This window comes from Schistocerca cancellata, chromosome 3, assembly GCF_023864275.1.
Source record: "Schistocerca cancellata isolate TAMUIC-IGC-003103 chromosome 3, iqSchCanc2.1, whole genome shotgun sequence".
NCBI lineage: Eukaryota > Metazoa > Arthropoda > Insecta > Orthoptera > Acrididae > Schistocerca > Schistocerca cancellata.
The window spans coordinates 736,898,191-736,913,725 of record NC_064628.1 but is presented as its reverse complement, the minus strand read 5'-3'; positions in this window follow the sequence as shown (position 1 = coordinate 736,913,725).

The window sequence follows — 15,535 nt, the reverse complement described above, 5'->3', positions numbered from 1 at the left end:
TTGGTTCTGCCACGGAGCCAGGGATAGCCGAGTGTTGATTAGAAGGAGACCAGTTGAGGGTCAGCAACCAACCTGTCTGCGTGCTGGACACACTGGACCAGCACCTGGAGTTATGCTGTGGGGTGCGATTTCTTATGAGAGCAGGAGCACTCTCGTAGTTATACCACGCACACTGACCGCAAAACTGTACGTCAAGCTGATGTTACAACCTGTTGTTCTGCCATTCCTGAACAGCTGTTCAAGGTGTGTTTTCCAACGGGATAACGGTCGCCCAAATACCGCTGTTGCAACACAATATGCCGTACAGTGTGCCGACATGTTGCCTTAGCACGATCGATCACCAGATCTGTCTGGGATCGAGCATCTTTGGGAAAACATAGTATGGAAACTCCAGAGTCATCTGCAAACGGCATTAATCGTCCCTGTATTGACCGACCAAGAGAAAAATATGTGGAGCTCCATCCCACGAACTGACATTTGGCACCTATAGAACACAGTTCATGTCCGTTTGCAGGCTTACATTCAACATTATGGCGGTTTCACTGGTCTTTAATGCACCAGCACTTAACATTTGCAATTTGCGTATCTCGTGCTTACGTTACCCCGTGATCTTACAATATTAATCACTTAAATACGTTACCCTGACAAGTGTATTACCGAAATATCATTACTAACATTAAATATGTTTTGGTTTTGCAATTTTTTTCCGTCAGTGGACACAGCATGTGTGATTACTTAGTGCTAATTCATATATAATGAGAGAATAATATGTCCCTTATTATAGTCTTCTAAGAGTATTTTACATACACATTGTTTGTGTACCATACGTCTCACGAATCCTTGTTTTCCAATCTACTGTCTGTACTGTTTTACCCTTCCCCTACATCTCTGTCCCATAGGTAAAAAGGATTGTCTCTGCCTCATCTTTCCTGTCTGCCTCAAGCTCCCTAGTCCTCCACTAAAACAATTAGTATGAATCCTAGGTACGTTCACTTCGACCATAAGCACGACAAAGGCAAATCATTTAACAGTCATGTTCCGAACCACTTCATTTATAGCATCTGACACCAGATTACGATACATATTACATACCTTTATACTGTGCCAAATGTACCTTCTCTGCAGTCGACGTCCTACAGAAAATATGCTGAGGACGAAATTTGCTTGGAGATACTTGTATACATTTGTGTATTTCTTTCCTTAGGGGCTCCACCGTCCTCTAGCCCCCCCCCCCCCCTACGACCAACAATTGAGCTCACTATTGTTGCCCTCTTCGGCGTCAGTTTCTTCTGGCATGGAAAGTAAATATCTTCTTATTATTTCCGTCCCATAGCTATGTTCTTCTCTTCCTTATTAACGTCGATTTCCAATTCTGATGTAGTATTACAATTTAAAATAAAAATTTGGGGGATTGTTGTTCCTAGAGAATAGTGTGCCTAGGATCACACGATGTTTTTGGTTGGTACTTCAGTCTGGTGAAAGATTTTAGAACCACGTGTAGGAGTGTCAGTAGAGATCTTCATAAGCACTCCTCACCGTTTTCTACAGTTTTTCTAGTTGTTAGACATGAAGCAGTGTTTTGCGCAGAATTTGTTAATGTATCGCTTTCTACACATGTAAGAGCTGTGTAATATATTGAAGCTGTTAGGAATATATGTTAATTCTTCACGTACAACATTTAATGCTGAGTACAATACTATACATTTATGTAACGTTACATAGTTAAGTCATATTTCGTCGTTCGTACATCATTTTGTATCCTGAAACGGAAAAGTTCTTTTGCGTGGGACATCTGACACTCTCAAAAGATCTGAGTTATTTTAATGTCTTAACATTCAAAATGTATGTAACTTGTAATTTGTTTCTAGTACTACTTCCGCCTAATCTGATTTCACTACCTGATTATTGGTATGTAGTAGAGAAAAAATGTTACATATAGCTTAATAGATGCAGTAGTTACTAGATTTTCTCGGTCATAGTGCTTTTAAATTTGAAATCAATATTTCGAACATGTTTTCACATCTGAAAAACCTTAATGTTTTCATAGCAGTTTTTGTATCTTCAGGAAAAGGCTGCAAGATTGCAGTACATAAAAGGTTAACGTCATCATTTCAAAATGAAGTTAAAAAATAGTGTTAGCCTATACGGTTGGGTAGGAGCAAAAGTCAAAATGTTTACCGATATACAACGGTCCCTCATAAGTGGATAAAATGAGATGAATTATTCAATTACGAAAACAGAATACAAGAAAGTGGAATCTTTCCTCTTGATTGAAGTAAAAAAATAAAAATACTTGAAAGAAATATACGTGAATGGAAAGAAATATCACCTTCAGTCGTTAAATATTAAATGTATTATTTTTGTTGGTCGCAAAATGATTTGCAAGTGCCTGTAATATAAGTCAATGTAATTTTTTCATTTGTCTTATTACAAAGTTGCTCATTAGCTCTTTTGTTTTCTTAGTGAATAGTTTCTCTGCACTGGTTACTAAACGTCCATATCTGCCCTGGGGGCATATCTGCCATGGGGGCTCAGTTTTAGACTCCGATGCACAACAGAAGGTTTACTGTTAGCCTTTGACCATCACATTGACGATGAGATACACAAATTGCATCCGGATTCAACAAAAAGTTCACAATGCCGATTTATATTGACGATAGTAACGTTTCGAGGAGACTGTCTTTTGGCTCTTCCCTGGGGGCTCAGTGTTAGTCTCCGATGCACCACAGCAGGTTTACTGTAACCCTTCGACCATCACATTGACGATGAAACACAGAAATTGCACCAGGATTCAATACAAAATTCGCAATGCCGATTTATATTGACAAGAGTAACGTTTCAGGGAGACTGTCTTTTGGCTCTATCCTTGAGGCTCAGTGTTATACTCCGATGCACCACAGCAGGTTTCCTGTGATCCTTCGACCATCACATTGACGATGAAACACAGAAATTGCATCCGGATTCAATACAAAGTTCGCAATGCCGATTTATATTGACGAGAGTAACGTTTCGGGAAGGCTTTCTTTTGACTCTTCCCTTGGGGCTCAGTGTTAGACTCCGATTCACCACAGCAGTTTACTGTAACCGTTCTCCCATCACCTTGACGATGAAACACAGAAATTGCATCCGGATTCAATATGAAATTCGCAATGCCCATGTATATTAACGAGAGGGACTTTTCGGGGAGTCTGTCTTTTGACTCTTCCCTGGGGGCTCAGTGTTAGACTCCGATGCACAACAGCAGGTTTACTGTTAGCCTTCGACCATCACATTGACGATGAAACACAGAAATTGCATCCGGAATCAATACTTAATTTGCAATGCCGATTTATATTGACGACAGTAACGTTTCGGGGAGCCTGTTTTTTGGCTCTTCCCTGTGGGCGCAGTGTTAGACACCGCTGCACCACAGCAAGTTTACTGTTAGCCTTCGACCATCACATTGACGATGAAACAAAGAAATTGCATCCGGATTCAATACAAAATTCACAATGCCGATTTATATTGACGAGAGTAACGTTTCGGGGAGTCTGTCTTTTGGCTCTTCCCTGGGGGCTGAGTGTTAGACTCCGATGCACAACAGCAGGTTTACTGCTGGCCTTTGAACATCACATTGACGATGAAACACAGAAATTGCATCCGGATTCAATACAAAATTCACAATGCCGATTTATATTGACGAGAGTAACGTTTCGGGGAGTCTGCCTTTTGGCTCTTCCCTGGGGGCTCAGTGTTAGACTCCGATGCACCACAGCAGGTTTACTGTTACCCTTCGACCATCACATTGACGATGAAACACAGAAATTGCATCCGGATTCAATACAAAATTCACAATGCCGATTTATATTGACGAGCATAACGTTTCGGGGAGTCTTTTTTTTTTCTCTTCCCTGGGAGCTCAATGTTAGACTCAGATGCACCAAAGCAGGTTTACTGTTAGCCTTCGACCATCACATTGACGATGAAAAACAGAAATTGCATCCGGATTCAATACAAAATTCGCAATGCCGATTTATATTGACGAGAGTAACGTCCGTTATTTGGCTCTTCCCTGAGGGCTCAGTGTTAGACTCCGATGCACAACAGCAGGTTTACTGCTGGCCTTTGAACATCACACTGACGACGAAACACCGAAATTGCATCCGGATTCAATACAAAATCCACAACGCCGATTTTTATTGACGAGAGTAACGTTTCGGGGAGTCTTTCTTTTTGCTCTTCCCTGGATGCTCAGTGTTAGACTCCGATGCACCACAGCAGGTTTACTGTAACCCTTCGACCATCACATTGACGATGAAACACAGAAATTGCACCCGGATTCAATACAAAATTCGCAATGCCGATTTATATTGACGAGAGTATCGTTTCAGGGAGAATGTCTTTTGGCTCTATCCTTGGGGCTCAGTGTTATACTCCGATGCACCACAGCAGGTTTACTGTTACCCTTCGACCATCACATTGACGATGAAGCACAGAAATTGCACCCGGATTCAATACAAAATTCGCAATGCTGATTTATATTGACGAGAGTATCGTTTCAGGGAGAATGTCTTTTGGCTCTATCCTTGGGGCTCAGTGTTATACTCCGATGCACCACAGCAGGTTTCCTGTGACCCTTCGACCATCACATTGACGATGAAACACAGAAATTGCATCCGGATTCAATACAAAGTTCGCAATGCCGATTCATATTGACGAGAGTAACGTTTCGGGGAGTATGTTTTTTGGCGCTTCCCTGGGGGCTCAGTTTTAGACTCCGGTGCACCACAGCAGGTTTACTGTTACCCTTCGACCATCACATTGACGATGAAACACAGAAATTGCATCCGGATTCAATACAAAATTCACAATGCCGATTTATATTGACGAGACTAACGTCTGTTTTTTGGCTCTTCCCTGGGGACTCAGTGTTAGACTCCGATGCACCACAGCAGGTTTACTGTTAGCCTTCGACCATCACATTGAAGATGAAACACAGAAATTGCATCCGGATTCAATACAAAATTCACAATGCCGATTTATATTGACGAGCGTAACGTTTCGGGGAGTCTGTCTTTTGGCGCTTCCCTGGGAGCTCAATGTTAGACTCAGATGCACCAAAGCAGGTTTACTGTTAGCCTTCGACCATCACATTGACGATGAAAAACAGAAATTGCATCCGGTTTCAATACAAAATTCGCAATGCCGATTTATATTAACGAGAGTAATGTCTGTTATTTGGCTCTTCCCTGAGGGCTCAGTGTTAGACTCCGATGCACCACAGCAGGTTTACTGTTACCCTTCGACCATCACATTGACGACGAAACACCGAAATTGCATCCGGATTCAATACAAAATTCGCAATGCCGATTTATATTGACGAGAGTATCGTTTCAGGGAGAATGACCTTTGGCTCTATCCTTGGGGCTCAGTGTTATACTCCGATGCACCACAGCAGGTTTCCTGTGACCCTTCGACCATCACATTGACGCTGAAACACAGAAATTGCATCCGGATCCAATACAAAATTCACAATGCCGATTTATATTGACGATAGTAACGTTTCGGGAAGTCTGTCTTTTGGCTCTACCCTGGGGGCTCAGTGCTATACTCCGATGCACCACAGCAGGTTTCCTGTGACCCTTCGACCATCACATTGACGATGAAACACAGAAATTGCATCCGGATTGAATACAAAGTTCGCAATGCCGATTTATATTGACGAGACTAACGTTTCGTGGAGGCTTTCTTTCGACTCTTCCCTGGGGGCTCAGTGTTAGCCTCCGATTCACCACAGCAGTTTACTGTAACCCTTCTACCATCACCTTGACGATGAAACACAGAAATTGCATCCGGATTCAATATGAAATTCGCAATGCCCATGTATATTAACGAGAGGGACTTTTCGGGGAGTCTGTCTTTTGACTCTTCCCTGGGGGCTCAGTGTTAGACTCCGATGCACAACAGCAGGTTTACTGTTAGCCTTCGACCATCACATTGAAGATGAAACACAGAAATTGCATCCGGATTCAATACAAAATTCACAATGCCGATTTATATTGACGAGCGTAACGTTTCGGGGAGTCTGTCTTTTGGCGCTTCCCTGGGAGCTCAATGTTAGACTCAGATGCACCAAAGCAGGTTTACTGTTAGCCTTCGACCATCACATTGACGATGAAAAACAGAAATTGCATCCGGTTTCAATACAAAATTCGCAATGCCGATTTATATTAACGAGAGTAATGTCTGTTATTTGGCTCTTCCCTGAGGGCTCAGTGTTAGACTCCGATGCACCACAGCAGGTTTACTGTTACCCTTCGACCATCACATTGACGACGAAACACCGAAATTGCATCCGGATTCAATACAAAATTCGCAATGCCGATTTATATTGACGAGAGTATCGTTTCAGGGAGAATGACCTTTGGCTCTATCCTTGGGGCTCAGTGTTATACTCCGATGCACCACAGCAGGTTTCCTGTGACCCTTCGACCATCACATTGACGATGAAACACAGAAATTGCATCCGGATTCAATACAAAGTTCGCAATGCCGATTCATACTGACGAGAGTAACGTTTCGGGGAGTATGTTTTTTGGCGCTTCCCTGGGGGCTCAGTTTTAGACTCCGGTGCACCACAGCATGTTTACTGTTACCCTTCAACCATCACATTGACGATGAAACACAGAAATTGCATCCGGATTCAATACAAAATTCACAATGCCGATTTATGTTGACGAGACTAACGTCTTTTTTTTGGCTCTTCCCTGGGGATTCAGTGTTAGACTCCGATGCAACACAGCAGGTTTACTGTTACCCATCGACCATCACATTGACGCTGAAACACAGAAATTGCATCCGGATCCAATACAAAATTCACAATGCCGATTTATATTGACGATAGTATCGTTTCGGGAAGTCTGTCTTTTGGCTCTACCCTGGGGGCTCAGTGTTATACTCCGATGCACCACAGCAGGTTTCCTGTGACCCTTCGACCATCACATTGACGATGAAACACAGAAATTGCATCCGGATTCAATACAAAGTTCGCAATGCCGATTTATATTGACGAGACTAACGTTTCGTGGAGGCTTTCTTTTGACTCTTCCCTGGGGGCTCAGTGTTAGACTCCGATTCACCACAGCAGTTTACTGTAACCCTTCTACCATCACCTTGACGATGAAACACAGACATTGCATCCGGATTGAATATGAATTTCGCAATGCCCATGTATATTAACGAGAGGGACTTTTCGGGGAGTCTGTCTTTTGACTCTTCCCTGGGGGCTCAGTGTTAGACTCCGATGCACAACAGCAGGTTTACTGTTAGCTTTCGACCATCACATTGAAGATGAAACACAGAAATTGCATCCGGAATCAATACATAATTTGTAATGCCGATTTGTATTGACGACAGTAACGTTTCGGGGAGTCTGTTTTTTGGCTCTTCCCTGTGGGCGCAGTGTTAGACACCGATGCACCACAGCAAGTTTACTGTTAGCCTTCGACAATCACATTGACGATGAAACAAAGAAATTGCATCCGGATTCGATACAAAATTCACAATGCCGATTTATATTGACGAGAGTAACGTTTCGGGGAGTCTGTCTTTTGGCTCTTCCCTGGGGGCTGAGTGTTAGACTCCGATGCACAACAGCAGGTTTACTGCTGGCCTTTGATCATCACATTGACGATGAAACACAGAAATTGCATCCGGATTCAATACAAAATTCACAATGCCGATTTATATTGACGAGAATAACGTTTCGGGGAGTCTGCCTTTTGGCTCTTCCCTGGGGGCTCAGTGTCAGACTCCGATGCACCACAGCAGGTTAACTGTTACCATTCGACCATCACATTGACGATGAAATACAGAAATTGCATCCGGATTCAATACAAAGTTCGCAATGCCGATTTATATTGACGAGAGTAACGTTTCGGGGAGGCTTTCTTTTGACTCTCCCCTGGGGGCTCAGTGTTAGACTCCGATGCACAACAGCAGGTTTACTGTTAGCCTTCGACCATCACATTGACGATGAAACACAGAAATTGCATCCGGAATCAATACATAATTTGCAATGCCGATTTATATTGACGACAGTAATGTTTCGGGGAGTCTGTTTTTTGGCTCTTCCCTGTGGGCGCAGTGTTAGACACCGATGCACCACAGAGAGTTTACTGTTAGCCTTTGACCATCACATTGACGATGAAACAAAGAAATTGCATCCGGATTCAATACAAAATTCACAATGCCGATTTATATTGACGAGAGTAACGTTTCGGGGAGTCTGTCTGTTGGCTCTTCCCTGGGGGCTGAGTGTTAGACTCCGATGCACAACAGCAGGTTTCCTGCTGGCCATTGAACATCACATTGTCGATGAAACACAGAAATTGCATCCGGATTCAATACAAAATTCACAATGCCGACTTATATTGACGAGAATAACGTTTCTTGGAGTCTACCTTTTGGCTCTTCCCTGAGGGCTCAGTGTTAGACTCCGATGCACCACAGCGGGTTTACTGTTACCCTTCGACCATCACATTGACGATGAAACACAGAAATGGCATCCGGATTCAATACAAAATTCACAATGCCGATTTATATTGACGAGCCTAACGTTTGGGGGAGTCTGTCTATTGGCTCTTCCCTGGGAGCTCAATGTTAGACTCAGATGCACCAAAGCAGGTTTACTGTTAGCCTTCGACCATCACATTGACGATGAGAGACACAAATTGCATCCGGATTCAATACAAAGTTCACAATGCCGATTTATATTAACGATAGTAACGTTTCCGGAAGACTGTCTCATGGCTCTACCCTGGGGGCTCAGTGTTAGACTCCGATGCACCACAGCAGGTTTACTGTTACCCTTCGACCATCACATTGACGATGAAACACAGAAATTGCATCCGGATTCAATACAAAATTCACAATGCCGATTTATATTGACGAGCCTAACGTTTCGGGGAGTCTGTCCTTTGGCTCTTCCCTGGGAGCTCATTGTTAGACTCAGATGCACCAAAGCAGGTTTACTGTTAGCCCTCGACCATCACATTGACGATGAAAAACAGAAATTGCATCCGGATTCAATACAAAATTCGCAATGCCGATTTATATTGACGAGAGTAACGTCTGTTATTTGGCTCTTCCCTGGGGGCTCAGTGTTAGACTCCGATGCACCACAGCAGGTTTACTGTTACCCATCGACCATCACATTGACGCTGAAACACAGAAATTGCATCCGGATCCAATACAAAATTCACAATGCCGATTTATATGGACGATAGTAACGTTTCGGGAAGTCTGTCATTTGGCTTTTCCCTGGGGGCTCAGTGTTAGACTTCAATGCACCGCAGAAGGTTCTCTGTTAGACTTCGACCATCACTTTGACGATGAAACACAGAAATTGCATCCGGGTACAATACAAAATTCGCAATGCCGATTTAAATTGACGAGAGTAACGTTTCGGGGAGTCTGTTTTTTGGCGCTTCCCTGGGGGCTCAGTTTTAGACTCCGGTGCACCACAGCAGGTTTACTGTTACCCTTTGACCATCAGATTGACGATGAAACATAGAAATTCATCCGGATTCAATACAAAATTCGCAATGCCGATTTATATTGACGAGAGTAACGTCTGTTTTTTGGCTCTTCCCTGGGGGCTCAGTGTTAGACTCCGATGCACCGCAGAAGGTTCTCTGTTAGCCTTCGACCATCACATTGACGACGAAACACCGAAATTGCATCCGGATTCAATACAAAATCCACAACGCCGATTTTTATTGATGAGAGTAACGTTTCGGGGAGTCTTTCTTTTTGCTCTTCCCTGGGGGCTCAGTGTTAGACTCCGATGCACCACAGCAGGTTTACTGTAACCCTTCGACCATCACATTGACGATGAAACACAGAAATAGCACCCGGAATCTATACAAAATTCGCAATGCCGATTTATATTGACGAGAGTAGCGTTTCAGGGAGACTGTCTTTTGGCTCTATCCTTGGGGCTCAGTGTTATACTCCGATGCACCACAGCAGGTTTCCTGTAACCCTTCGACCATCACATTGACGATGAAATACAGAAATTGCATCCGGATTCAATACAAAGTTCGCAATGCCGATTTATATTGACGAGAGTAACGTTTCGGGGAGGCTTTCTTTTGACTCTCCCCTGGGGGCTCAGTGTTAGACTCCGATGCACAACAGCAGGTTTACTGTTAGCCTTCGACCATCACATTGACGATGAAACACAGAAATTGCATCCGGATTCAATACAAAATTCGCAATGCCGACTTATATTGACGAGAGTAACGTCTGTTATTTGGCTCTTCCCTGGGGGCTCAGGGTTAGACTCCGATGCACCACAGCACGTTTACTGTTACCCTTGGACCATCACATTGACGCTGAAACACAGAAATTGCATCTCGATCCAATTCAAAATTCACAATGCCGATTTATATTGACGAGAGTAACGTTTCGGGCAGTCTGTCCATTGGCTCTTCCCTGGGGGCTCAGTGTTAGTCTCCGATGCACCACAGCAGTTTTACTGTTACCCTTCGACATCACATTGACGATGAAACACAGAAATTGCATCCGGATTCAATACAAAAGTCACAATGCCGATTTATATAGACGAGAGTAACGTTTCGGGGCGTCTGTATTTTGGCTCTTCCCTGGGGGTTCAGTGTTAGACTCCAATGCACCACAGCAGGTTTACTGTGACCCTTCGACCATAACATTGACGATGAAACACAGAAATTGCATCCCGATTCAATACAAACTTCGCAATGCCGATTTATATTGACGAGAGTAACGTTTCTGGGAGTCTTTATTTTGGCTCTTCTCTGGAGGCTCAGTGTTAGACTCCGATTCACCACAGCACGTTTACTGTAACCCTTCGACCATCACATTGACGATGAAACACAGAAATTGCATCCGGATTCAATACAAAATTCACAATGCCGATTTATATTGACGTGAGTAACGTTTCGGGGAGTCTGTCTTTTCGATCTTTCCTGGGGGCTCAGTGTTAGACACCGATGCACGACAGCAGGTTTATTGTTAGCATTCGACTATCACATTGACGATGAGAGACACAAATTGCATCCGGATTCAATACAAAGTTCACAATGCCGATTTATATTGACGATAGTAACGTTTCCGGGAGACTGTCATTTGGCTCTTCCCTGGGGGCTCAGTGTTAGACTCCGATGCACCACAGCAGGTTTTCTGTTAGCCTTCGACTATCACATTGACGTTGAAACACAGAAATTGCATCCGGATTCAATACAAAATTCGCAATGCCGATTTATATTGATGAGAGTAATGTTTCGGGGAGTCTGTTATTTGGCTCTTCCATGGGGGCTCAGTTTTAGACGCCGATGCACCACAGCAGGTTTACTGTTACCCTTCGACCGTCACATTGACGATGAAACACAGAAATTTTGACCCGGATTCAATACAAAAGTCGCAATGCCGATTTATATTGACGAGAGTAACATTTCGGGGAGTCTGTCTTTTGGCTCTTCCCTGGGGGCTCGGTGTTAGTCTCCGATGCACCACAGCAGGTTTACTGTTACCCTTCGACCATCTCATTGACGATGCAACACAGTAATTGCATCTAAATTCAATACAAAATGCGCAATGCCGGTTTACATTGACGAGAGTATCGTTTCTTGGAGTCTCGTTTTTGGCTGTTCCCTGGTGGCCCAGTTTTAGACTCCGATGCACCACAGCAGGTTTACTGTTACCCTTCCACCATCACATTGACGATGAAAAACAGATATTGCATCTTTATCCAATACAAAATTCACAATGCCGATTTTTTTGACGCGAGTGATGTTTCGTGGAGTCTGTCTTTGGCTCTACCCTGGGGGTCAGTGTTAGTCTCCGATGCACTACGGCAGTTTTACTGTTAGACTTCGACCATCACATTGACGATGAAACACAGAAATTGCATCCGGATTCAATATATTATTCACAATGCCGATTTATATAGACGAGAGTAACGTTTCGGATAGTCTGTCTTTTGGCTCTTTAATGGGGGCTCAGTGTTAGACACCGATGCATCACAGCCTGATTACTGTTACCCTCCGACCATCAAATTGACGATGAAACACAAAAATTTCACCCGGATTCAATACAAAAGTCGCAATGCCGATTTATATTGACGAGAGTAACGTTGCGGGGAGTCTATCTTTGGCTCTTTCCTGGGGGCTCAGTGTTAGACTCCGATGCACCACAGCAGGTTTACTGTGACCCTTCGACCATCACATTGACGATGAAACACAGAAATTGCATCCGGATTCAATACAAAGTTCGCAATGCCGATTTATATTGACGAGAGTAGCCGTTCGTGGTGTCTGTCTTTTGGCTCTTCCCTGGGGGCTCAGTGTTAGACTCCGATGCACCACAGCAGGTTTACTGTTACCCTTCGACCATCTCATTGACGTTGAAACACAGAAAATGCATCCGGATTCAATACTAAATTCACAATGCCGATTTATATTGACGAGAATAGCGATTCGGGAGTCTGTCTTCTGGCTCTTTCCTGGGGGCTCAGTGTTAGGCTCCGATGCACCACAGCAGGTTTACTGTTACCCTTCGACCATCACATTGACGATGAAACACAGAAATTGCATCCGTATTCAATACAAAATTCAAAATGCCGATTTATATTGACGAGCGTAACGTTTCGGGGAGTCTGTCTTTTGGCTCTTCCCTGGGAGCTCATTGTTATACTCAGATGTACCACAGCAGGTTTACTGATTGCCTTCGACCATCACACTGACGATGAAAAACAGAAATTGCATCTAGATTCAATACAAAATTCGCAATGCCGATTTATATTGACGAGAGTAACGTCTGTTATATGGCTCTTCCCTGGGGGCTCAGTGTTAGACTCCGATGCACCACAGCAGGTTTACTGTTACCCTTCGACCATCACATTGACGATGAAACACAGAAGTTGCATCCGGATTCAATATAAAAGTCACAATGCCGATTTATATAGACGAGAGTAACGTTTCGGGGCCTCTGTCTTTTGGCTCTTCCCTGTGGGCACAGTGTTAGACTCCGATGCACCACAGCAGGTTTACTGTGACCCTTCGACCATCACATTGACGATGTAACACAGAAATTGCATCCGGATTCAATACAAAGTTCGCAATGCCGATTTATATTGACGAGAGTAACGTTTCGGGGAGTCTGTCTTTGGCTCTTCTCTGGAGGCTTAGTGTGAGACTCCGATTCACCACAGCACGTTTACTGTAACCCTTCGACCATCACATTGACGATGAAACACAGAAATTGCATCCGGATTCAATACAAAATTCACAATGCCGATTTATATCGACTTGAGTAACGTTTCGGGGAGTCTGTATTTTGGATCTTCCCTGGGGGCTCAGTGTTAGACTTCGATGCACCACAGCAGGTTTACTGTTAGCCTTTGTCCATCACATTGACGATGAAACACGAAAAATTGCAGCCTGATTCAATATAAAATTCGCAGTGCACATGTATATTAACTAGAGTAGCTTTTCGGGGAGTCTGTCTTTTGGCTTTTCCGTGGGGGCTCAGTGTTAGACTCCGATGCACAACAGAAGGTTTACTGTAAGCCTTTGACCATCACATTGACGATGAAACACAGAAATTGCATCCGGATTCAATACAAATTTCACAATGCCGATTTATATTGACGAGAGTAGCGTTTCGGGGAGTCTGTCTTTTGGCTCTTACCTGGGGGCTCATTGTTAAACTCCAATGCACCGCAGCAGGTTCTCTGTTAGCCTTCGACCATCACATTGACGATGAAACACAGAAATTGCATCTGGATTCAATACAAAATTCGCAATGCCGATTTAAATTGACGAGAGTAACGTTTCGGGGAGTCTGTTTTTGGCGCTTCCCTGGGGGCTCAGTTTTAGACTCCGGTGCACCACAGCAGGTTTACTGTTACCCTTCGACCATCAGATAGACGACGAAACACAAAAATTGCATCCGGATTCAATACAAAATCCACAACGCCGACTTTTATTGACGAGAGTAACGTTTCGGGGGTCTTTCTTTTTGCTCTTCCCTGGGGGCTCAGTGTTAGACTCGGATGCACCACAGCAGGTTTACTGTAACCCTTCGACCATCGCATTGACGATGAAACACAGAAATTGCACCCGGATTCAATACAAAATTCGCAATGCCGATTTATATTGACGAGAGTAACGTTTCAGGGAGACTGTCTTTTGGCTCTATCCTTGGGGCTCAGTGTTATACTCCGATGCACCACAGCAGGATTCCTGTGACCCTTTGACCATCACAGTGACGATGAAACACAGTAATTGCATCCAGATTCAATACAAAGTTCGCAATGCCGATTTATATTGACGAGAGTAACGTTTCGGGGAGGCTTTCATTTGACTCTTCCCTGGGGGCTCAGTGTTAGACTCCGATTCACCACAGCAGTTTACTGTAACCCTTCTACCATCACCTTGACGATGAAACACCGAAATTGCATCCGGATTCAATATGAAATTCGCAATGACCATGTATATTAACGAGAGGAACCTTTCGGGGAGTCTGTCTTTTGACTCTTCCCTGGGGGCTCAGTGTTAGACTCCGATGCACAACAGCAGGTTTACTGTTAGCCGTCGACCATCACATTGACGATGAAACACAGAAATTGCATCCGGAATCAATACATAATTTGCAATGCCGATTTATATTGACGACAATAACGTTTCGGGGAGTCTGTTTTTTGGCTCTTCCCTGAGAGCGCAGTGTTAGAAACCGATGCACCACAGCAAGTTTACTGTTAGCATTTGACCATCACATTGACGATGAATCAAAGAAATTGCATCCGGATTCAATACAAAATTCGCAATGCCGACTTATATTGACGAGAGTAACGTCTGTTATTTGGCTCTTCCCTGGGGGCTCAGTGTTAGACTCCGATGCACCACAGCAGGTTTACTGTTACCCTTCGACCATCACATTGACGATGAAACACAGAAATTACATCCGGATTCAATACAAAATTCACAATGCCGATTTATATTGACGAGCGTAACGTTTCCGGGAGTCTGTCCTTTGTCTCTTCCCTGGGAGCTCAATGTTAGACTCAGATGCACCAAAGCAAGTTTACTGTTAGCCTTCGACCATCACATTGACGATGAAAAACAGAAATTGCATCCGGATTCCATAAAAAATTCGCAATGCCGATTTATATTGACGAGAGTAACGTCTGTTATTTGGCTCTTCCCTGGGGGCTCAGTGTTAGACTCCGATGCACCACAGCAGTTTTACTGTTACCCTTCGACATCACATTGACGATGAAACACAGAAATTGCATCCGGATTAAATACACAGTTCGCAATGCCGATTTATATAGACGAGAGTAACGTTTCGGGGCGTCTGTATTTTGGCTCTTCCCTGGGGGTTCAGTGTTAGACTCCGATGCACCACAGCAGGTTTACTGTGACCCTTCGACCATCACATTGACGATGAAACGCAGAAATTGCATCCGGATTCAATACAAAACTCACAATGCCGATTTATATTGACGTGAGTA